A 22,049-nucleotide genomic window follows, 5' to 3' on the forward strand; every position below is an offset into this window, starting at 1 on the left:
GTTCTGGATCTCAGCTCAGTGATTTTTTTTACATCAGGGTTCCTTCAAGTTTTTTCATGCATAACCCTGTTTGCCTAAGAAATTTTTACAAAACCGAAGTATGCAGGTGCATAAAAAGGCATCAAATGTTTACTGATAATAAACCATAAAGAAATTTACACTAAAATAGTTCTTTTGCATGCATATAGTTTTACCATTTATAAAAGATAAAAGCAGATTTATTCGCCAATGAGACGGATGCGGCAGCTTATTATTATATGAAGAATTAAGTCTTGACTGAGTATTTCACACTGTGGGATTTAGGCTGTGTCCAGTTTTTTCATTTTCTTTTTTTTTTTTTAAATTTATTTCTGTCATTTAAAAAATTATTTAAGTTGTAAGAGCTAGTTAGTGATAAGCCTGAGCAATTGACTGAGTATTTATCATTTCTATTAAATCTCTGAGTCAGTAATTTGGGAAGTGGCTACTGGTTATTTGGGAGCAGACAGTTGTGATGGGAAAACTCCACCTACAGATTATATTTATTTTTATACCTACAGATTATATTTATTTTTATTTTATGTGCATTCGTGGTTTGTCTGCACATATGTCTGTGTGAGAATTCTCCTGGAGTTATGGACAGTTGTTAGCTGTCATGTGGGTGCTTCGAATTGAACCTGGGTCCTCTGGAAGAGCAACCAGTGCTCTTAACTCCTCATCCATCTCTGTAGCCCCTATTTATATCATTTCAGATTATAGTTAGGAGTGTGTCCGCATGTGGATATGTACATGTGAGTGCAGGTGCCCTTGGAGGCCAGAGGTGTCTGACCCCTGGAGCCGGAGTTAAAGATGGCTGTGACACACCTGACATGGGTGCTTGGAGCCAAACTCAGGTTCTCTGGGAGATCAGCAATGTTGGGGTATCCATCTTTGGCCTACAGGCCTAGCATATCTGACAGACTTTTCTCTGAAGCAGGAATTTTGAAGAATTGTCCTACCTTGTCTTGGCAAAGTTTGGCAGTCACTTTCTTTTGTGTCCTGCTTGTCTAGTTTGGACAGCATGCTGTGAGCAGTCAAGGCAAGGGCAGTTTCCTGTCCAAATGGCTAGCTTTTACTACACTAAGAGCAAACTCCATATGGAGGTTCTTTGATGCCCATTATCTTTTTTTTTTTTTTTTTTTTTGAGTAAATTAGTGCTATCAGGAGCAGATGTGTCTCACGGTCATGAAAAGTTTTATGTTATTAAAACATTTTAAATACTGTATTCTGTAGGTCTTTGAAGTGTTTGAAGACCATCTATTTATTTAAAATATATCTTTTTTTTTTATTATCCTAAATAGCTTTTAAGGACTAGAAATGTACATTACATTGTTAAATGAGGTGCATAGGTACAATATTTTAAACAAAGTAGAAACATATATATAGTAAAACAAAAATAATCTTAAATTTGTATCCATACCACTGTAAAATATTTGAGGCTAGTAGTTGTTTTTTAGCTCAAAAGTAGACTCAAGAATGCACCCTTTTATCTCATCATTTCTATGGTATGTTCCCCCTTTTTACCTCCAGAAAGAGATCCCTGGTAATACAAATTAGGATAGAAAATGAATTAGATACAAAACTTTTGACTCACCAAAATAGGTAATAATGGAGTATTTTCTCTGAATTTGCCAAATGCAAATGGACTGGACATTGTGAATGTAATTCTTACCTGATAGTTGTTCTTATTGTATATAGTTTTATTGTGTTAGAGTTAAAATCTTCCCTTTTTATTTAGACAAAAAAGGGAAAATGTTGTGGGATATTTTGATGGCACTCTGAGACTGCCAATAGAGTTTGTTTTGAATCAGAGGACAGAACTAGCTATTAGCTGACCAAATTTAGCCATAGAGATTTTGGAGGACAGAGTACATATAGAGACACAGAAAATAGTAGGGAGGGGCTTAGAGAGATGTTCAGCCCTTTTTTGGATTAAGGAAGGAAAGAGGGAGGAGTTCACTGTTTGCTTCTCTGCAGCTTCTCTGATCATCCAAGTTCTGGCCCCAAAATCTGACTTTTCCAAGTTTTTATTGGTGAAGAATAATTAGAAGATTAAAGGCATGCACCAGCACTGCCTGGCTAAACAAACCTTTTTAAAACAGGGTTTCGCCATGTATCCCTGGCTCTCCTGGAGTCTCCAGCATTTTTTTTGTGCTTTGATTTTTTTTTTTTTGATGATATCCATTGTGACTAAAGTGAGATGGGCTCTCAAAGTACTTTTGTGCTTCCCTGAAGACTAAGGATGTTGAACTGTGCTTAAAAGACTTATTGGCCATTTATTCAAACAGCAGTTTTTAAAAATAATACATCCTAACAGACTATAATCCAAAGATATACTAACTTGATTTATGCCTGATTAGGAATGACTGCAGGACAATATTAAGTCTTTGTTTCCTATAGTCAAGTCTTTTGTTTTTAGTAGAACAGAAAACGTTGTATGTGCAACAAAAACAGTACAGTTGAAAACTTCTGGTAGTCTCCAGCTACACCCAGGTGTTCCTGGTTTTGTGTGCTGGTGTCTCATGGTCTGATGTCACATGAAATGCAGAGTATGCATGTCATGTGTTCAAAAGCAAGGCGGCAGTGAAGTCACATGGTGCAACAGAAATACCTGGGATTTATTATGCCTTTGGGTTTTTGATTAATTTTTCATCATTGTGAGTTTCAGAAAATCTGTTGCCAAAAGTTTTGAAGACCCCCCATCTTCAGATACATGGTATCACAACCAGTTTGTCAGACTGCGCTCCCCACGAGACCTCCTTTGTTGCTTGAAGCTCAGTGACATACCTAGCTAGTGCTCAGTCACTCAGAAAATAAGAGTTTTTGTCTGTGTGCTTGTTTGTTTATCTGATTTTTTTCATAGCCCGCAAGACTGTCTAAGGAGCTCCTTGGAGTCTTAGGAGGCACAGGGATGATGTAGTGGAAGTAACTAAGATACTGGAGTCTGGCAAACCTACAATCTCTAAGTTCATGTTGACCGATATGTACTAAGCACCTGTACTAAGTACTAGTACTTGGTACTGAGCATATATCACCTCAGTCCATGTTCATAGACAGCCTGTGAAGTAGATGTTGTCATTATACATACCTTAGCTGAGGAAGTGGCCCCAAGAGTTACATAGCAAATATGGCCTACCATCAAGACCCAAATCAGGTCTGCGGATTCTAAAATCTCTACAATGAACCATTAGCCAAGTGGGCAAGGACCTAGGCTGACGAAACCTAGAGCGAGGTGTGCAAAGCCTAGAATCTGGGTTTAAAGGAAGATGTTGTAAATGTTGTCCAGTTCAAGCCTCCTCCAGGGGACTTTGGATCCCACTGTATAGCTACCTCGCTCCAAAATGGGAGCCTGAATTGGAAAAGGCTGGGGCTTTTGCTTCCCTGACAGTTTATAAATCTCTGTGGCTATCTGAATTCGTGAAATGGATTTGGGTGGCTGTGGTGTGATTATGAAGCCTTTGGTAATGCAATAGGCTCGGCAGGAATCTGCACTTTGACTTAAAGCAGCCGCCCAAGGAAGCAGACCTCAACAGCTCCGAGCATGCGTGCTCCCCTGGCTGTGAGTTAGACCGCACTTTACGCACTAATTTGAGTATTCCTATTCCGATGGTGTTTATAAAGCCTTGGGGCACCTCGGTGAGGATGAGAAGAGCGCAGTAACAGGCCAGGGGTCTGTGCCCTCCCTGGAGGTTGAAGCAGATAGTTTGCAGGCTGTCCGTTGATTCGGAATGAATGCGGCTTCATTCTGTGGGACCACTAGATGCTCGCAGACCATAACGAAGCCCCCTGAGCTAATCAGTGCGCCTTTCCACTGAACACTCAGGCTAGAGAAGGCAGACCTGCCTCCACTAGATTCCTCACGGTGAGACCAACCGGCTCATTCTTAATAACTTTAAGGAATAAAAGAGGACAAGAAGTCATAAAAGAATAAAATAATTTAGAAGCCAGCTATCATGGTCAACATAGCAACATGCTGTGTCCCAACCAATCTCCCGGGCCTCTGGGTGTCAGCGGCTTAAGAGCTCAGTGCACAGAGGTGGCCCCAGAATGGTTTCCTTTCCCGGGGCTGTTTTGGCCATAGTGGGGACACTGCTGTGCACGTGGGTCTAAGAGGCCAGCTGCTGACAGTCATTTCTCTCCTTCCTACCCACAAGCTCCTGGTGCAGCAGATGTGTAGGTATCCCCGGCCCCTTGCTGAGTCAAATCACTCCCAGATGAGAGCGAAGGAGCGGATGTGGCCCATGGCAGAAACCTGGGCTCTGGGTTCTTTGCCTGCTTGCCTCAGAGAAGCACCAAGTGGCTGCACTTCCCCAGCCACCGGGAGCGGGGTGGGGTGGGGTGGGGAGGGTCGGGTGGGGGTGGAGTGTCAGGGCTCTAACAGGTGCTGCCCAGGATTTTTATTCTAGGGAGACTCAGAGAGGCTCACCCCCACCCCACCTCCCACAAACAGTGTTCTCTGGAGGCAGAGCTGGGTAAGAAGGCCAGATCAGATTCAAACTGCCTCAGGCTCTCTCCTTGAGGTACTTAAGGGCAATACCACAAGGTTTTTTTTTTTTTTTTTTTTTTTTTTAAGAGATTAGATAAATTTGCATCCTTCCCCACAGGCCCTCCCCCAAGCAAGAGGAAGTGCTGGAGGAAATAAGTCATTAAAAGAATGTGGGGGTAGGCAGACATGTGTGGGTGGTGAAGGGGGTCTGTTTCTGCTTTTCTGGGGCTAAACACCTTCCTCACCTCTACACTGTAACTCCTGAAGATGTGGCTCAGTGGTGTGTAAGGATGGCGTCCATTATTCACCTCAGAAAACTCTCTTTTCTACTCTTTGAATTCTGAGCTTTAAAAGTACATTTTTTTGGGGGGGGGGATACTATTACCCAGAAAATTAAGATGAAAGTATCACTTTAAGTTTGTTCACTAGCCGGGCGGTGGTGGCGCACGCCTTTAATCCCAGCACTCGGGAGGCAGAGGCAGGTGGATCTCTGTGAGTTCGAGGCCAGCCTGGGCTACCAAGTGAGTCCCAGGAAAGGCGCAAAGCTACACAGAGAAACCCTGTCTCGAAAAATCAAAAAAAAAAAAAAAAAAAAAAAAGTTTGTTCACTAGCCCTAGGGATTGTAGCCAAGTCCCAATGCCTCTGTTCCTCACGCAGGAGACCACCAAGACAGTCCACCCAGCAGTCTACACAGAGTGTTGATCACTGTCTTGGCAGGCCCCTGCCTGCTGTCCTGAGGAGATGGATGAGCTTGCTTTTGAATTCCCTATTATTTCTGTACTCTTCTCTCCTCTTCAAAATCCTGTGTGCGTGTGTATGAGTGAATGGGGAGAGAGTTAGTAAGACCTTAAATAAGACTGTTTATGGAATCGGACCAATAGGAAGGAAGCAATTAAATGGTTGACATGAAGGTTGATGAGATGGTTCAGGAATGAAGGTGGTTGCCAGCAAGTCTGGTGACCTGAGTTCAATTCCTGGAACAGGCATGTCAGTAATGGACAACTCCGGACTTACACACACACACACACACACACACACACACACATATACACACACACTATAGCATGTGTACCCTTCCCCGATAAAATAAATAAGTGAGGAATATTAAATGACTGGCATGAAACATTAGGACCTAAGAGGGCAGGCTGTTGGGAGGTACCAAAGTGGAAGAAGACTACTTTTGACAAGCTAAGAACTTGAGACCTCTCTAAACAATTCCTCATCAAACGTGAAAATCTAAATGTATGGATACCGTGGGATGTCAGATGGGCTTCTGTGGCCTCCTGTGGCGTTGGAAAGTTCAACTGTATTCACCAGGGGACATGCTCAGAGTGCGGGGACACCCTTAGTTTACTTCCCCTTAGGGACTCTCTTGGCCAAGTAAGCTGGATTTTAGTGCTGCCACCGGCTCTGAGCTCAGGCTGTTTGGGGGGGCGGGGGGGGGGGCGCGTGTTGGGTGTTGGGCCTTTGGCCAGGTCATCTGCCTTGTTCTGATCTCTGTTCTCTGTTCCCACTCCTCCTAGATTGACACCTACCTGATCCCTTCCTCTGAGGTCTCACTGTAAGCGTAGGTTATACCGTAACCAGCAGCCCAGAAGTTGCAAGTTTTGGCTCCCAAATCCTTTCCACAAGCCCACCAAGCATTTGGCAGAATAAAGGTCTTTCTGATAACACTATCTTTCCCTGTTCGTGTGCTCTGGGGTGGTTTGCAGCCCTGTGGCACAGGTTCCCCCCCCACACACCCCATCTGCAGAAGACTGCATGGTCCCTCCTCCCACGGTCCCCAAGAGCAGCTGGCACAGTTGTTACCAACCATCTCATATCCCCACCCTTGGTTACATGTCCACCAGATCTATTCACCTCCTGGACTGGCACCTCTTCTCCCTCCTCCCTCCTCCTGGCCCTGACCCAGAAAGACAACCGCCTTCATGCTACAAGAGTCATGTCCGTAAAGACCCCCTTCCCGGTGAGTGCGTGGATGTTTATTTAATGTTTCAGGCCAACGTACTGGCATCTAGGTTCCCCACCCCCTTTACTAAGAACAAACCTCATTGGGGACTTCTTCCACGAGGTGCCCAGGGTACAATACTAATGCAGTCATAGCAATTCACCCTCTTGAGACACACTGAAAGACATGGGTGTCCATATAACTTATAGGTAGGCCTGTCTCCGTGTGTGTGTGTGTGTGTGTGTGTTAAAAATCAATTACAGACATCAAAATGTTTTATCCCGAAATCCTTCAGCTTGCATTTCTTATGAACAAAGAGATTTTATAAATTGTACCCTTCATACCTTAAAAAGTAAACACTGAGAAATACTGTAACAGACAAACTGCTTTTAAAATAGCACTGCTTCCCTCAGTAGTCTGCCTTCACATTAGAAGCCACATTTAGTACCTGTAGGTGCTTAGGAATGCCAGGTTCTCCCTATCCAAAGTGGGGAATCCCATTGCTGACGTTAAATGTAAGATTAGCTTATGATCAGATCAGAGATGTGCCAAGTCATCTGAAAAGATATGAAGGCTGCCAGCTAGATCTGCAACCTATGACTGTGTCCGGATTGACTACGCTCACATGTAAAGAGGAGCCCAGGTCTACAGAAAGAGTGAGAGACAGATATTTCAATGTTCATTATGATCTCCCAAGAATTCCTGCTCTTCAGGGCTGAACTGAATAGCTTCAAGTGTTAGCTCCTATCTGATACAATAAAATCCCTGCAATTAAAAGGAAACCTGGCAATATACATGGATGTCAGTGTGTTCTAAACAGAAGCTCAGCATTCCTGGTCCCTGGGAGGTTGGAGGATGCAGAGTGGGTATTGGAACTTGCCAGAAGTGTGCTGCTCCTTGGCAATCTTTAGGTTCCAGAAATGATGCTTGTTTTCTGGCCACATCTATATCTGCTGAGATTTCTCTGCTACACAGAGAAATGGGTGCTCATAGGGAGGGAGGTGGTTTTGACAGGTATTGGCCATGCATTGGGTGTGTCTATTTTAGACCAGTCCCTTAGAAACACTAGGAACACTATGAAAGATAGATGAAGTATATTTCTCCAAGAACAAGATATTCCTGGACTTAAGATGGGATTATGTTCCAACAACACCATTATAAGTTGAAAAAAAAAAGATCCAATGTGAGATACCCTTGATATATACCTACCAGGCGTGGTAGCTGAGCCAGCCCCTTGAAAGTGGGTCAGAATACCTTTTTTCAAGAGCCAACAGTTGGCAAAATCATCTAACCCAAGCCTGTTTTATACAAAGCGTTGCTATCTCCTGTAACATATTGAATACTCTATTGGAGATAAACACCACAATAGTCACCATAGAGTTGAAAGATTGTAAGCCTTAATTTTCTTAAATATGAGGAGACCTGGTAGTTTTCTTAGGAGGTTTAGAAGACAGTTTTTGAGGGATCCTGGGTGGACGTTTAGGGAGAAGCAAGAAAGCTTTCTGGTTAAAGAACTAGTTTTTAGTTATCCTCCTGCCTCCTGCCTCAATTTCTGGAGTCCTGAGATGACCAACACATACTATACTCAGTTGGGATTCTCTCCCTTTCTCTTTCTCTCTTTCAAGACTTATTTGTCTTATTTTATATGTATGGATGTTTTGCTTGTATATATGTATATGAATCACTTGAGTGTTCGGTTCCTGGGAATTGAACCTTGGTCCTCTGCAAGAGCATCAGATGCCCTTAACCACTGAGCCATCTCTCCAGCCCCTCAGCTGGGATTCTCATTGTGCCTGACAAGGAACCATCCCTATCTATCCCCCTTCAGAAGAAAGTCTGATTAGATTTTATCTGTTTCCTTTCAGCCCAGGCACACAGGTTAGAGGCCGTGTCCTAACTATGGCCTGGAGGGGAAGACTGAGCATGGTCTGAGAATCAGGAAGTTCTTTGAAGGGTCCACCAAGGCAGCTTTCTGCAGAGGCAGAAGTCAAGCTTGTGGTATCCTTCTGTCCACAGAAGGGGCTTCTAGAGCTTGTGGCCAGGGGTAGCTGAGTCACAGCAATGGCACCCACTACATTACCATTCAGTCCTTCCAACCAATCAGATGAACTCAGAATTCATACTAACACATTACCTTCTCAACACTATCCATGTGATGGATGTAAAGAGTCCATTCATTTGGCTATTAGTTTGTTCATTTCCGAAGGATACTCTAGTGAATAAGAGTTACAGAGTGAAGCTGGGGGGTTTGTTCTTGGGTATTTCCCAGATGTACAGACATACTGTCCAAATACGGGCTGTCCAAATGCAGGAAACAAAAAACATAAAAACAAACACAGACAGAAGGTTCCCTTACGTTCCCCTGCTTATTTTTGAGTCTTGCCCTCTGGATTTTACTAGAACTATTTGTTGCTTGGAAATGGAGACAGGTGCCCCTGTGTGCGTGGCGTCTGCTAAACTTGAGATGTGACCCCACAAACACCCGTCTTTTCAAAAGCACCGGCCACAAGGAAATGGGGCTTAGTTCATGGACTTCATATCCATCAGGCTCCTTTGGGAACTCCTTTCTATGATCAGCAAGATGAACTGGCTTTCACAGCCCAGTGCCCTTGGACATGGGATCCTCCCCAGTTCCATTCTCACAGAGTCCATTTTGTATATGTAGCTGTTTCAGTGTGCTAGGTCTGTCTTGACCAAATAATATAAACTGGGTACTTTTTTTTTTTTTTTTTTTTTTTTTTTTTTTTTTTTTTTGAGACAGGGTTTCTCTGTGTAGCTTTGCACTTTTCCTGGAACTCGCTTTGTAGACCAGGCTGGCCTCGAACTCACAGAGATCCGCCTGCCTCTGTCTCCCAAGTGCTGGGATTAAAGTCATGCGCCACCACTGCCCGGCTAAACTGGGTACTTAAACAAGAAAGATTTCACCACTGTTCTGGAGTCCAGAAGTCTAGAATCAAGATGTCCTGTAGTTTGCCCTCTGACACCCGTGGGACCCTTCCTCAGATAGCTGACTCGTTGTCTGCCGGCAATCTTCCATGGTCATTGACTTATACGTTTCCAGTCTCAGAAAAACTGCTAATAATTTGTGTGCTAGTAAGTCAACTTTCTGGCTCAGTTTACTAGCTCAGGGTCTATCTTTGAGATTCAGGTAAGAACAGCTACCCCCACTCCCCCACCCCTCACCCTGCACCCCTTCACCCCTGCACCAACCAAACTGCATATTTGAACTTAGAAGACTGAGAAACAGACTTGGTACTTATTTACCAAGACAGTGCCCATCAGTCTCCAGAGCCCAAGGCAATGGAGAATGGAAGGCTCTGGGCCCCTAGGCAAACAGGCCGGTTTCACCATGCTATGTAGTCACACATGAGAACCATTATCGGTCTTCGTTTACATTTCCGACTGGTTATATAATGCATAATATATTTCTAGAGTATTAGATTTCTAATACACAACTATATTGCTAATCCCACATAAGACAAACATGTTACATAAGACAGCAGCAGACACATAAACTACATAAAGATAACAGCACATAAATGTTATGTAATGTATTTACATAATGGAATATTGAATTTCTAATATGTGAGTTTTACATAAGAATAAGCCTTTCAAGCAAAGCTTTGTCCCTTGGCTAAAGAAACAAAACTTTTCAACCACAGACAACAAAATGGAGTTAGTTAAGACCAAGGATAGTTCACTTCTTGCCTTCAATTCAACCATAAGAAAAGTGGGAAATGTAAAGGAAAGCGGGAAGATTGTTGGTTTCATAAATGAACTTAATTATTGCTTAAAAGAATCCATCATAGCAGTGTCTTAAATCCCTGAAGAAATACTGTGATCAAATTTGAGCAGACTCATCAAATTTAAATCAACCAACTCCTGAGGATATGACAGGGAAAGAATCTGGTACCTTCTTTGGGATGAAAGCAGAAACATGGACTTTATACCATGGATGCAGAAGAAGCTGTGATGAGAATGTTGGGCTAAAGTGAGGACACAGTGATGGATGATGTTGTTTCCTCGGAGGTTGCTATGGGAGCTAAGCTGAGTTAAGGGGTGAGTTATTTTATCATCTAGGATGCAGGATGCTAGAGGACCTGTCCTAGGGAACATTCTTGGGTAGAGCTGAGAGAGAGGAACAGTTCGGCAATCAAGAACGAGTCTTCTAGGATTGATCCCCAACTCAAATGTCAAAACAAAACAAACAACAAAACACCACCACCAACAAACAAAAAACCAGCAGAGGGTCTTGTCTCACACATATTCTTGCTCTATAGAATTCAGCTGTTCTGGTGTGACCTGAATTTCTCATTCCTACCGACAGGTGACAAATGGTTCAGAACTGTGGTTCTTCTGGATCAGTGTGTGACAGTTCCATTTAGAACCCAGGCGACTAGTAGAATCTTCCGGGCAATCAGCGGAGATGAGACCCTGGGTCGGGAGGTACCGGGGATGTTACTGCTGCTACTGTTACTTAGGGACATCTGAGAACCCAGGGTTAATGGCAGCCTAAGCTTCTAAGGGCTTCCAGGTGCTTTCCGAGTTAAGCAGTGCTTCTCAAAAGGAAATCTGGGGCTCAGGAAACAAACACCTAAGGTAAGGGGCTTGGGCATTGCTGAATTTAGAAGCAGGCCTGAGGTCTCTCAGTCCACATTCTCTCTGGAAGCATAGGGAGGGACTTTCTGTGAAATTCCCCTTACCTACCCAAACACCAGGTCAGACCCTGAAAGAGGAACACAATCGCCTTCAGTTCTCTTACTGATATTTTATCACAAAAAAAGATTAAATTCACATCACAGAAGACAGGACTCAAGCCCAAAGGAATGTTGTTCTTAGTCATCTAAACTACAAATCATTTCCTCCCTCTTCACAGTGCCCCACACCTTCCATGTCTCTCTCCTGTGGGAAGAAGGGTATACGAACTTTGCATTTCGGTGGGTCACAGCATCCTTGTTTTTCATCTATGCGATGCCCCATGCTGGTGCAGGTAATGACGTGTGTGAGTCTTCTCTCCTGTTAATCCATCTACTGTCAGCTCCTCTCAGCTCCCTCAGTTATGAAGACTTTAGAGGGCAGGAGGGAAGTTTCTTTTGCTCCCATGGAGAAATACTTGGCGTTTTTTTATATAGCTTTCTAAAAAAGAAAAGGAAAACTGGGTTACTTTGGCTATACATTTCTGGTCACGTGATGAGTTATTTTTGCCATCCTCTGGTCTGCCTTTTTGAAGCAGTTAATACTTTCTGATTAAACAATGGCAAGAATTGTAACTCGCACTTTATCCTGCATGCCAGTGATATATTGGATGTGTGTGTGTGTGTGTGTGTGTGTGTGTGTGTGTGTGTGTGGGCTCATCCTTGATAAGGGGCCATCCTTCACAAACCCCTATACTATACCTATAATGCAGTACGGGGTGAGTCTAGAATCACATGGTATTATGTCACCTCTCCTAAGAATATAAATGTTATTTGAAATGGTTTGAGAAAAAAAATTTTGTACTGAAATAATCATTCATATGTTATGTCCTATAAAGGAACATTACCTGGCATTAAGTACAAAATCGTAAGAAATTGGGGATTTGTTGGGATTGTTTTGGTGGGTGCCTTTAGATTTTTAAGATGGGTGAGTATACTTCTTCACTCCTGCTCCGGGTGATTGTGGGTGGAAATATTTGTGCTGTGTAAGGCCATTGACAACTGTGTGTACCGGTTGGAGGGAGTCCTTAGTTCTTCAGTTCCTCTGTTTGAGATCCAGTGAAAGAGAAGCCACCTTCCTGTACCTTAAAACAGGTAAGAGTACTTGCCTCCATGTCTTGCGATTCCCGTAGTCCGGCCTTTCTTGGCACAAGCAAGTGGCTCCTACTGGCAGCTAGCCTTCCATTCTTTGTGTAAGGGAACAACTTTGGTCCACAAGAGTTTTCTCAAAACCTGAACGCCAAGGAGTGTAGCTAGAGTTTTCCTGCCTTGCCCACAGTCAGGACAAATCTTTGTCACCCGCCAGTCCCACAGCCGCTCAGACCCAACCAAGTAAACACAGAGACTTATATTGCTTACAAACTGTATGGCTGTGGCAGGCTTCTTGCTAACTGTTCTTATAGCTTAAATTAATCCATTTCTATAAATCTATACTTTGCCATACGGCTTGTGGCTTACTGGTGTCTTTACATGCTGCTTGTCATGGCGGCCGCTGGCAGTGACCCCTTCTGCCTTCCTGTTCTTTTATTTCTCCTGTTAGTCCCGCCTATACTTCCTGCCTAGTCACTGGCCAATCAGTGTTTTATTTATTGACCAATCAGAGTAATTTGACATACAGACCATCCCACAGCAAAGGAGCCATGTAGGATCTGAGCTAATGGCTAGAGATAGCTTCGGAAGAATGGGCTAACCTGGGGAGGAGGGGTCACGAATATGCGCACCTTCAGCATGGTGGGGTGGGCTCTGAATTTGTTAATGTAACACTGTTGTGTGGATGAGAAAGTTAGAATGTAGAAGAGACAGCAGGGTTTGAAACCTGGGGCTTATGCAGGGACACTTGGCTCAGTCTGGGAGGAAGGGACTGGACCTGCCTGGACTGAGTCTATCAGGTTGAACTCAGTCCTCAGGGGAGGCTTTGCCCTGGAGGAGGTGGGAATGGGGGGTGGGCTGGGGGTAAGGGGAGGGGGTGGGAGGGGGAGACCAGGGGAACCCGTGGCTGATATGTAGAACTGAATGGCATTGTAAAATAAAATAAAAGGAAAAAATACAAAAAAAAAGAAAAGAAAAGATTAAACAGTGAAGGAGACCCTCAACAAAAGAGAGAGAGAGAGAGAGAGAGAGAGAGAGAGAGAGAGAGAGAGAGAGAGAGAGAGCAGGGACACATCACTGTGGCAGCTGCTTTTAGCCTCCTTCCCGTCCATGTCAGCTCTGGTTCTAGTGGATACTGTAGACGCGTCATCAAGCCCAGACTGTCTCTTCTCTGCCAGTCTTCATCTTTGTCCAGCTTGCTAATTACTGGAGAAGTAATATAGTGTCACATGCTTAGAAGGATCAGAGAGAGTCAATGGTTGGAGTTTGTGTGACAGTCTTCTGTGAATTTAACATACATGGCATCAGGCCAGTTCAACTGACAGTCTTCTGTGAATTTAACTGGACTGGTGGGGCATTTGTCATACACTGTATATAGTGTTTTTGGTGTCTTTGGCCTCATCATGAAACCATAAGCTTCTGGACTATTTTTTATGGTGGTTGTTGTTGTTGATGGTGATATTATGCTCCAAGGGAATACGGTGTCCCTCATAGAGTCCAGTAGAGAGGCATGACCCTGGGGCCACATAGTAACAAAGACAAGTCCTGGCCCAACTCCTTCTCATCTTATTTCTCTCCTCAGGTGGGCACTGTTAACCAGAGTTTTTAGGGTCAAAGTCTGGACTCACAGTGCCGATCAATAAGCCAGGCTTGGCCACTTTGTCTCAATATTAAAGTGACAACTAATAGTGAAAAGCAAAGAAAGATTTGTTCAATGCTGTCACATTGGGGAGAAGGAGAGGGATCCAGTGGCTAACAAGTCTGTAGCTATGTGACTAACCTGAGGTTGTAGTTTAAGTGATTGATAGTAGGTGTAAATAATCAGCAATCCTGGCAAGGTATGGCCTTGTCCGTCATGGTCCTTCCTGTATCAACTCGGTCTGTCCTGTGAGGTGGCTTGCTTTGTCAGAACTGTGTAAAATCTCCTCCTGGAAGACAAGTTCCCCATACAGCTGGCACCTGGCTTCAGCCTTTCCCTTCCCAGCATGGATTTCTGGGGAAACTTTAATCCTTCGGAACACACTATTTCAACAGTCCAATAGCTCACGTGCCTCTCTTTAGAATGGCTTAACTCCTGCTAGGATGGTTGTAGTGGCAATGTGAAGCAGGGTTAGAGGGACAGAGGTAGAGAAGGAAGTTGAAAGCTTGGGTCAAGGGGTGGGGGTGGGAGTGGGGGTGGGTGGTGGAGGGGCAATAGGGATGAGGAACACTCATGGGCGTAGTTATCTGAACAGGACCAATATGGGAAAGGGGCTGTCTTGGAGCCCTATAAAATACCCAAGCCAGTATCAGTTCAGCAGACTTCTTTCAGCTTGAGGCCTCTCCCACAAGGCAGGGACAAAGCTGTTACTTTCTGTCTCTCCCCAGAGTGGTCTTCTGTCTTTTCTGGTCATTGAGTCTTTTGTCTGTGCCAGGGAATGAACTCGGCGACCCCCGCCCCCCAGATGACTGCCAGCAGCACCCCAGTCACAGCTTTGGCAACCAAGCATATTCTTATTCCCAGCTCCGGTCTGTCCCAATTCTGTCTCTTCTCTGAAGTTGTCCTTGACTTTCCAGGTGACCTGGGGTGATGCTTCTGGGTTTCTGGGACCCATTTTTGTGGTGGCAATTGCTTTAGGGGTTATAGTGTTTTCTGTGTGTGTGTGTGTGTGTGTGTGTGTGTGTGTGTGTGTGTGTGTGTGTGTGCATTCATGTGCAAACTCTACAGTATAAGCTTCTTGAGGTCAAAAGCCATGCTTTTCAGGGTCACTGTTTCCGCAGGCCTGGCACACAGTGTGCCCTCAGCAGAGGTCGTAAGTCTTTAAGGATTTACATGGTAAGTCCTTAAAGAATACGAATCAAGTGGACCGGTGGTTTGAATGAGAAATATCTCCCATTGGTGAAGGTCTTTGAACACTCGGTCCTCAGTTGGTGGCGCCGCTTGGGAGATTTGGGAAATGTGACCCTGCTGGTGGAGGAAGTGTGTCACCGAGGGTGGCTTTGAGAGCACATAGCCTCCCCCACTTCCGGTGTGCTCTCTCTCCTTATGCTTGTGGTTGAAGATGTGAACTCTCAGCTTCCTGCTGTGGCTGCCGTGTCCGCGCCTCGTAGCTATGTCTCCCTGCCATGACGGTCTCTCTGGAACCATAAGCCCAAATAAACTCTCCCTTCTGGAAACTGCTTTGGTAATGGTGTTTTATCACAGCAACAGAAAAGTAATGAATACAAATGTTGTTAAAGAGAGCCATGTCCACAGTTAAAATAGGACAGATATGTTGTGAGCATGCCATGGGTGGACTTCGATGGATGTATCTGTGTCTTTCCGCAATGTCAGAATTTATGGAGTAAAAATAACTTCACAAATTATATTTGTTTCATTGACTTAGTTTTATCCATGAGTTCCAGTTTCCCTTGACAGTTGGCCTCAGGTAATCCCGGGTACTCTTATTCCAACCTTAGATACTAGTACTAACTCCCAGATCACACATCACCGGTCAAACAGCATTGACTCTCTGTGTGTTACAGAATGGCGGCAAAGGGGTTAAAGACAGCAGAATTCAGAGGCGACAAGATGGGGGTGTGAGCACAGAGACAAAGAGCTGATACAGATGCAGAGAGAATCCTCACTACAGGGATGGAGAGAAGATAATGAACCCAAGCTGGAGAGGTGCAGAGATAACAACAGGGTGGACCTGAGCGGCTAGGACTGTGGAGGGCGGGGCCGATTTGGGTTCAGACTTAGATATATGAAGAAAAGGCAATCTGAACAGGACGCAAGAAACACTCCATTCTCTTGACAATAGGAAGCTCTCTATCTGTTGATTCCTTGAGGCACATACTGGGTCATAACGGGAGAGTTTGTAACCTCCATTAGTCTGGTGTGCTTGACAAGTTCCCAGGCCCAGTTTACCTGATGTGGTTTTAAGGTACCCATATGTCCATGTGTTCCCAGGCTACCCTGAGAGATCCATAAATAGAAGTTTTTAGTTGCACAAACAAGGCATTCATCCACGTGCCTCGCGATCAGTGATGGACAGGTATCGGTATATCCATGTGCACAGTGACATAAAGTCATTCCGTCTCTGCGTTCGTACTCAAAACGGAGCCATTTTGTAACGTGGGGGCACACAGGATGAGGCACAGCCTGAAGTCACTGTTTCATGCAATGTAAAGGAACTTGGAGCTGAGTCTGATCTTCACAAAGTGTAAGTCGGGAAGAAGGTTGGAGGCTTGCTGGAGAAGGAAGGTGTGCGTAGGATGTGGGGGAGGAATGCGGGTCAGATGATTTCTGCCGTGGGTAAGCTTGCATACTGTGGAGCGTCCTGAGTCAGCACATTTTGCCTGGAGTGAGAAGATGGTGGTGTGAGCTCAGAAACAGAGCTTGACTTGGGGGGCTTGGTCCTCACAGTCAGGTCTCATCCTTGATGCTGTCTTCACACATTGTATCCCTGAGAACCTTCACAGGCAGATGTGTGTGGCAGAGTTCTCCAGAGGAACAGAAATGATAGAATGCCTCTTAGTGTCTGAGGGACTCATTAGATTGGCATCCATGATCAGAGGGTGAATAGTCCCACTGCAGGGTGGGGAGCCAGAGGAAACAGAGCTGCTTAGTCTGAGAAATTAGAAGCCTCAGGACAAAATTCGGGGCCAGTGTGAGGCTGGAGGTCTGGAAGCTCCCTGTCATGTCACGGGCGCAAGTTCTCATGCAAAGGTTGAAGAGTCTGGGGTCTGATGTCTGCAGAGAAGGGCAGTGGAACACACCCCGTCTGGAGAATTGAGCTCGCATGTGTGGGCCACTTCCCGTCTTCTGCTTCTGATCTTCGTGTGCCATCTGGGTCCTCAGGTGATTAGACAGTGATGCCTGTAGTCAAGATAGGTCTTCTCTCCTCGGGTCACCTACTCTAATGTCAGTCATGTCTCAAAACATTCTCATAGACGTAGCCAGAAGTACGCTCTACCAATTTTCTAGGGACCATTCCATCTGGTCAAGTTGACGACAAACATCAACCAGCAGAGTAGACCAGACTGCATTCATTTTTGCAAAGATTCTACCTATCTGTCTGTCTGTCTGCCTGCCTGCCTGCCTATCTATCTATCTATCTATCTATCTATCTATCTATCTATCTATCTATCTATCTATCTATCTATCTAACTGACTATCTATCCTTCCATCTATCTATCCATCTCCCCCATGACCCCAGGTGATCTTGTTTGGATATCCATAGAAATAGTCTTTTTGACAAGCGTAGAAACAGAGATGGGCCACCTAGCCACCACCAAAAGTCAGCTACCATGCTTTCTTCATGGCATTTAGACCTCCTTTGAAGTGATGCCGACTTGGAGGATATGAAGGAGAAAAGGGCAGAATCCAGCTCTTCTGCCTCCTCCATACATACTGTAACTTGTCAACACCCCCACCCCTGCTTCCCTGACTGTGGCCTAAGAGGTGAATGAGGTCTCTCGGGTCCTTTTCGGCTTGTAGATATCATCATTTCATGTTGACATTGGGAGTTTCCCTGCTACCACCAACTGACGCTGGGTTAACCGACTTGGGTGTGGCAGCAAGCCTGGCTGGAGTCCCCTCTCAAGAGGCCACCTCTTGCATTTCACCCCGCACATCCTTCTGCTGTCTGCATTGGGAGAGTAGAAGCCTGGTGTGGTGTTAACAGAAAGCCCACAGTAGGGCAGGGCCCACAGTCGGGTGGCCCATCTCTGCTTCCACACCCATGTCTCTGATCTTCCGCCCCAAGGTGGAAGGAAGTGGTTTCACTAACCTTTACACTTCGTGCATCGCCTTCCCACCCCAGGAAGGAAGCCGGTGTAGAGAGAGGGGTTAAAGAACATTGCTTTGATGAGTAAAAGTGACTTGTTTGTATCGTGCAGCTCTCTTTCAGGAAAATGGAGATATCCAGGTTGTCCTGGTGGCTTTGTGTCCCCATTCTCCACCAAGATACATTGACATCTTAGCCCTTGATCCCTGTGCATGTGGAACAGAACGCTTGAAATGGCAATTCGCGTGTTAAGACGTGGTGATATTGCAATAGGGTGGGCCCTTAATTCGACATTGCCAGTGTCCCTGTAAGAAGAGACAGACAGAGAGGGAGACAACTTGTGGCAGAAATGACAGTGCCGCTGCCACAAGCTAACTAGTGTGTGAGGCTCCTGCGAGTTGGCAGAGGTGAGGAAGACCTGTTCCTCGGAAACTTCAGAATGCGCAGGGCCCTGCTGATTCACGAATTGCTAGCCTCTAGAGCAGCCAGAAAACAGATATCTGCTGCTTAAAGACACATCGTGACACCTTATTATAAGAACTGTAAGACATGAGTGTAGCACGAATCTTAAAGGTTCTTATTAATAAAATCAAACCCAGGGCCAGGTATTAGGGTGAATGATGAAAGATCAGGGAAGCAGAACAAGCCACGGCCACTTCACTTTGCCAATTCCTCAGCTGATCCTGTTTCCTCAGACTGGAAGCCTCTGAGTTCACATCCAAATGGATCTCAGCTGAACTGCTGCTCAAAAGCCTAAAAGCTTAATGAGGCCGAAAGCTTAACTAGACTAGTTCCTGGTATTCACGCCTTATATACCTTTCTGCTTCCTGCCATCACTTCCTGGGATTAAAGGCGTGAGTCACCATGCCTGCCTGTTTCCAGTGTGGCTTTAAACTCACAGAGATCTCTGTTTCCCAAGTGATAGGATTAAAGGTGTGAGTGCCACCATTTTCTAGCCTTTGTATCTAGTGGCTGTTCTGTTCTCTGACCCCAGATAAGTTTATTAGGGTGCACAATATTTTGGGGAACACAATATCACCACATTTCCCCTTTTTTTTGTCTAAAATTTAAAAAGCTTATAACTAATACAAGAAAAACTATATCCAATAAGTATATACAATATATACAGTCAAGAATTACATTAACAATGTCTAGTCCATTAACATTTGACAGATTCAGACAAAAAACTCCATTATATATATTAACAATGTCCAGTCCAGTAACATTTGATAAACTCAGACAAAAAAAAATTTCATTACTTATCCTATTTAAAACAAGTAGTTTCTTTTTTTTTTTTTTTTTTTTTTTTTTGGTTTTTCGAGACAGGGTTTCTCTGCGTTGCTTTGCGCCTTTCCTGGAGCTCACTTGGTAGCCCAGGCTGGCCTCGAACTCACAGAGATCCTCCTGGCTCTGCCTCCCGAGTGCTGGGATTAAAGGCGTGCGCCACCACCGCCCGGCTACAAGTAGTTTCTTTTGAAAAGTAGATTCAATAATCTCCCTTTTTATCTTATCATATTCTCTCTTTTTTCTTTTCATAATAGATTCAATAATCTACCTTTTGTCATTTTTATATCTTTTCCTTTTTATTTTTAGAGTAGATTCAATGATTTATCCTATTATTTCCTTATCTTTTTTCTCAGAGTAGATTCAATGCTTTACCTCATATCTATACATGAGTCCACATGACAAATGGAACTCTTGAGTCAGAACTTGGGGAACCGAAGTAGTATGAAATCAAGCCTTGAGGGGAGTGGCCTCTGATAGGAAGGAGGAGACTAATGGACTGGTTCTCAGAGCCCAGCAATCCTAGAGAAGCCTGGGACTGACTGAAGGATGAGCAAGAGGGATAGGCAAGCCATACTGGGACCACATTAGCTCCCTCTGACTGGGGACAGGTTGTGCCCATTTCCTTTCCAGCCATATGCAGGTATGGGGTATTAGAGAATTAGTTAAGTCCCTGAAGTCATCTGGCTTGTCCTACTTTTTTGGGGGCCTACTCATTGAGGAACTGAAATCCCCCTGGGAGGGAATGAGCCTCATCTTCCATGCATGCCTTTCTGGGCTCCTAGAAGGGCTGTGAATGTGCCTGGCATATACGCATCTCTAATGTATATTTAATATCTGGTTGATTGGGTGCCACAAGAGGAGTTGCTGGGCACAGTGTCGGGATTGTTTAATTTTTAAATATAACTAGTAAAGTCTGTTTCAGAGAATTGCCAGTCCATCTTCATATAGAACGGGTCTACATCCTCAGATTCAACCAACCTTGGATAAAAAGATTTCATTTCTTTTTTTTTTTAAATTGCATCTGTATTGAAAATGAACAGACTTGTTCTTCATAATTGTTCCCTAAACAGTCTAATGTGAAAACTGTTCACACAGCATTTACATTGTACCGAGTATAAGTACTCTGGAGAAGATTTAACATGTTTGGGAGGAGTGCATAGGTCATATAAACATGCTACACTGTATGGTGCAGAGAGGTGAAGGAGGGGGTAATAAGTGTGGTGACCAATCTCCCATACGTGCTGAGGGACAAATGTTTCGTGAAACATTGATTCCCGGCAGACAGGAGTATGGCAAGTGGCGTACAGTTCAGACCTTCTTTCTCCATATCCTTAAAATGTGAATAACCGCACCCCTGAGCACAGCAGGACTTTTCAATGCACACTTCTTGTTTGTACTTTCAAAATATTTATGAGTTTAGAACCTGCCTCTTTAGCCCTTTCTCTTCCCTGTATCATCTCACCCTCAATCATCCAGAGAGTAAACTGTCTTGAAATAGTCTTCATTTTTTTGTTTTTGTTTTTCGAGACAGGGTTTCTCTGTGTAACTTTGTGCCTTTCCTGGAACTCACTCTGTAGACCAGGCTGGCCTCGAACTCACAGAGAACCTCCTGCCTCTGCCTCTCGAGTGCTGGGATTAAAGGCGTGCACCGCCCGGCAATAGTCTTCAATTTTTTTCCCCACAGAGTTCAAAGAGAAAGGGGTTTGTGGAGTAGCTTAGCTCCCTTCTCTGTCTGCTCTCTGGACCATAGGCAATTACCTGCCCCACCGGGAACTTAGGTCACCTCTGAAGAGGTGGCCTGGAACCGAGGAAAGGTAAGTGAGGAACCGAGGAAAGGTAAGTGCATGCAGTTCCTCAGCCACCCTCTTACCTGGAGACAATCAGACTCAGCGGGGACTCAAGTCAAGCAAGAACTCGTTTATTGATAGGCAGTAAGCTTCTTTTATACCAGAAAACCTCCAAACCCTAGGAGGAGGTGAAGGAACAAACCAATCATTTTAAAGGGCACCCTATTTACAAGTTGTTTATGTCCTGACACTATCTCTTGTTTTTTAGTGTCTTATCTTAGCATAAATAACTTGAACTAACTTCCTTCCTCACCATTTGTATCCACTCTCTGCATAAACACCTTAAAGCTTAAGCTCTGTTTATCTGAATTTCTCTCTTTGCAGCCCATGTATGCCCCACAGGCAATGACTGTCATTAGGTTTTTATTTATTTTTCCAGGACTTGCATGAAGATACAATGTGTTCTGATATTCTCTATTTCTTATATAAAAGATCCCAAACTATATTTACAATTTGACATTCTGCTCTATTAACACTTTGAGATATAAATTACATACAGTAAAATGCACAGAATGTAACTGCACAAGCCAATATATATTTTCTCTTTTAATATTCCCTTTCTTGTATGAATTTTAACAAAACTTTCTTGAGGCACAATTGACATATAATAATAAATGTCTGTTTATACTCAAACTATTTTCACAATCAAAACAGCAAATATACAAATCACTCTCAGAAGTTTCTTCTTACTTCTAGATTTAAAAAAAAAACCATGTATTTAAAAACATGTTTGTTTTAGATTTAGTTTTTATTTTATTTTATGTGTATGAGTGTGTTGTCTGCATGTGTGTATGTGCACCACATGTTTGTCCAGTACCTGTGGAGGTCAGAAGTAGTGTCAGATTCCCTGGGGTTGCAGATGGTTGTGAGCTGACATGTGACATGTGGGTGCAGGAATTTAAACCTAGTTTTTCTGCAAAAGCAGCAAG

At 44.1% G+C, this 22,049-nt stretch overlaps 1 long non-coding RNA gene across 2 annotated transcripts in view; it reads left to right on the forward strand.

Annotated features, from left to right (window-relative positions):
• Positions 1 to 10,827: 10,827 nt before the first annotated feature.
• Positions 10,828 to 22,049, forward strand: part of LOC121823422 (uncharacterized) — a 138,259-nt gene continuing 127,037 nt past the window's right edge. For both annotated transcript variants that reach the window (XR_013045354.1, XR_013045355.1), the window contains exon 1: positions 10,828 to 11,052. This is a non-coding gene — a long non-coding RNA (uncharacterized LOC121823422). The remainder of the gene's footprint in view (positions 11,053 to 22,049) is intronic.

Source organism: Peromyscus maniculatus, chromosome 17 (assembly GCF_049852395.1).
Source record: "Peromyscus maniculatus bairdii isolate BWxNUB_F1_BW_parent chromosome 17, HU_Pman_BW_mat_3.1, whole genome shotgun sequence".
In the NCBI taxonomy this organism is placed as follows: domain Eukaryota; kingdom Metazoa; phylum Chordata; class Mammalia; order Rodentia; family Cricetidae; genus Peromyscus; species Peromyscus maniculatus.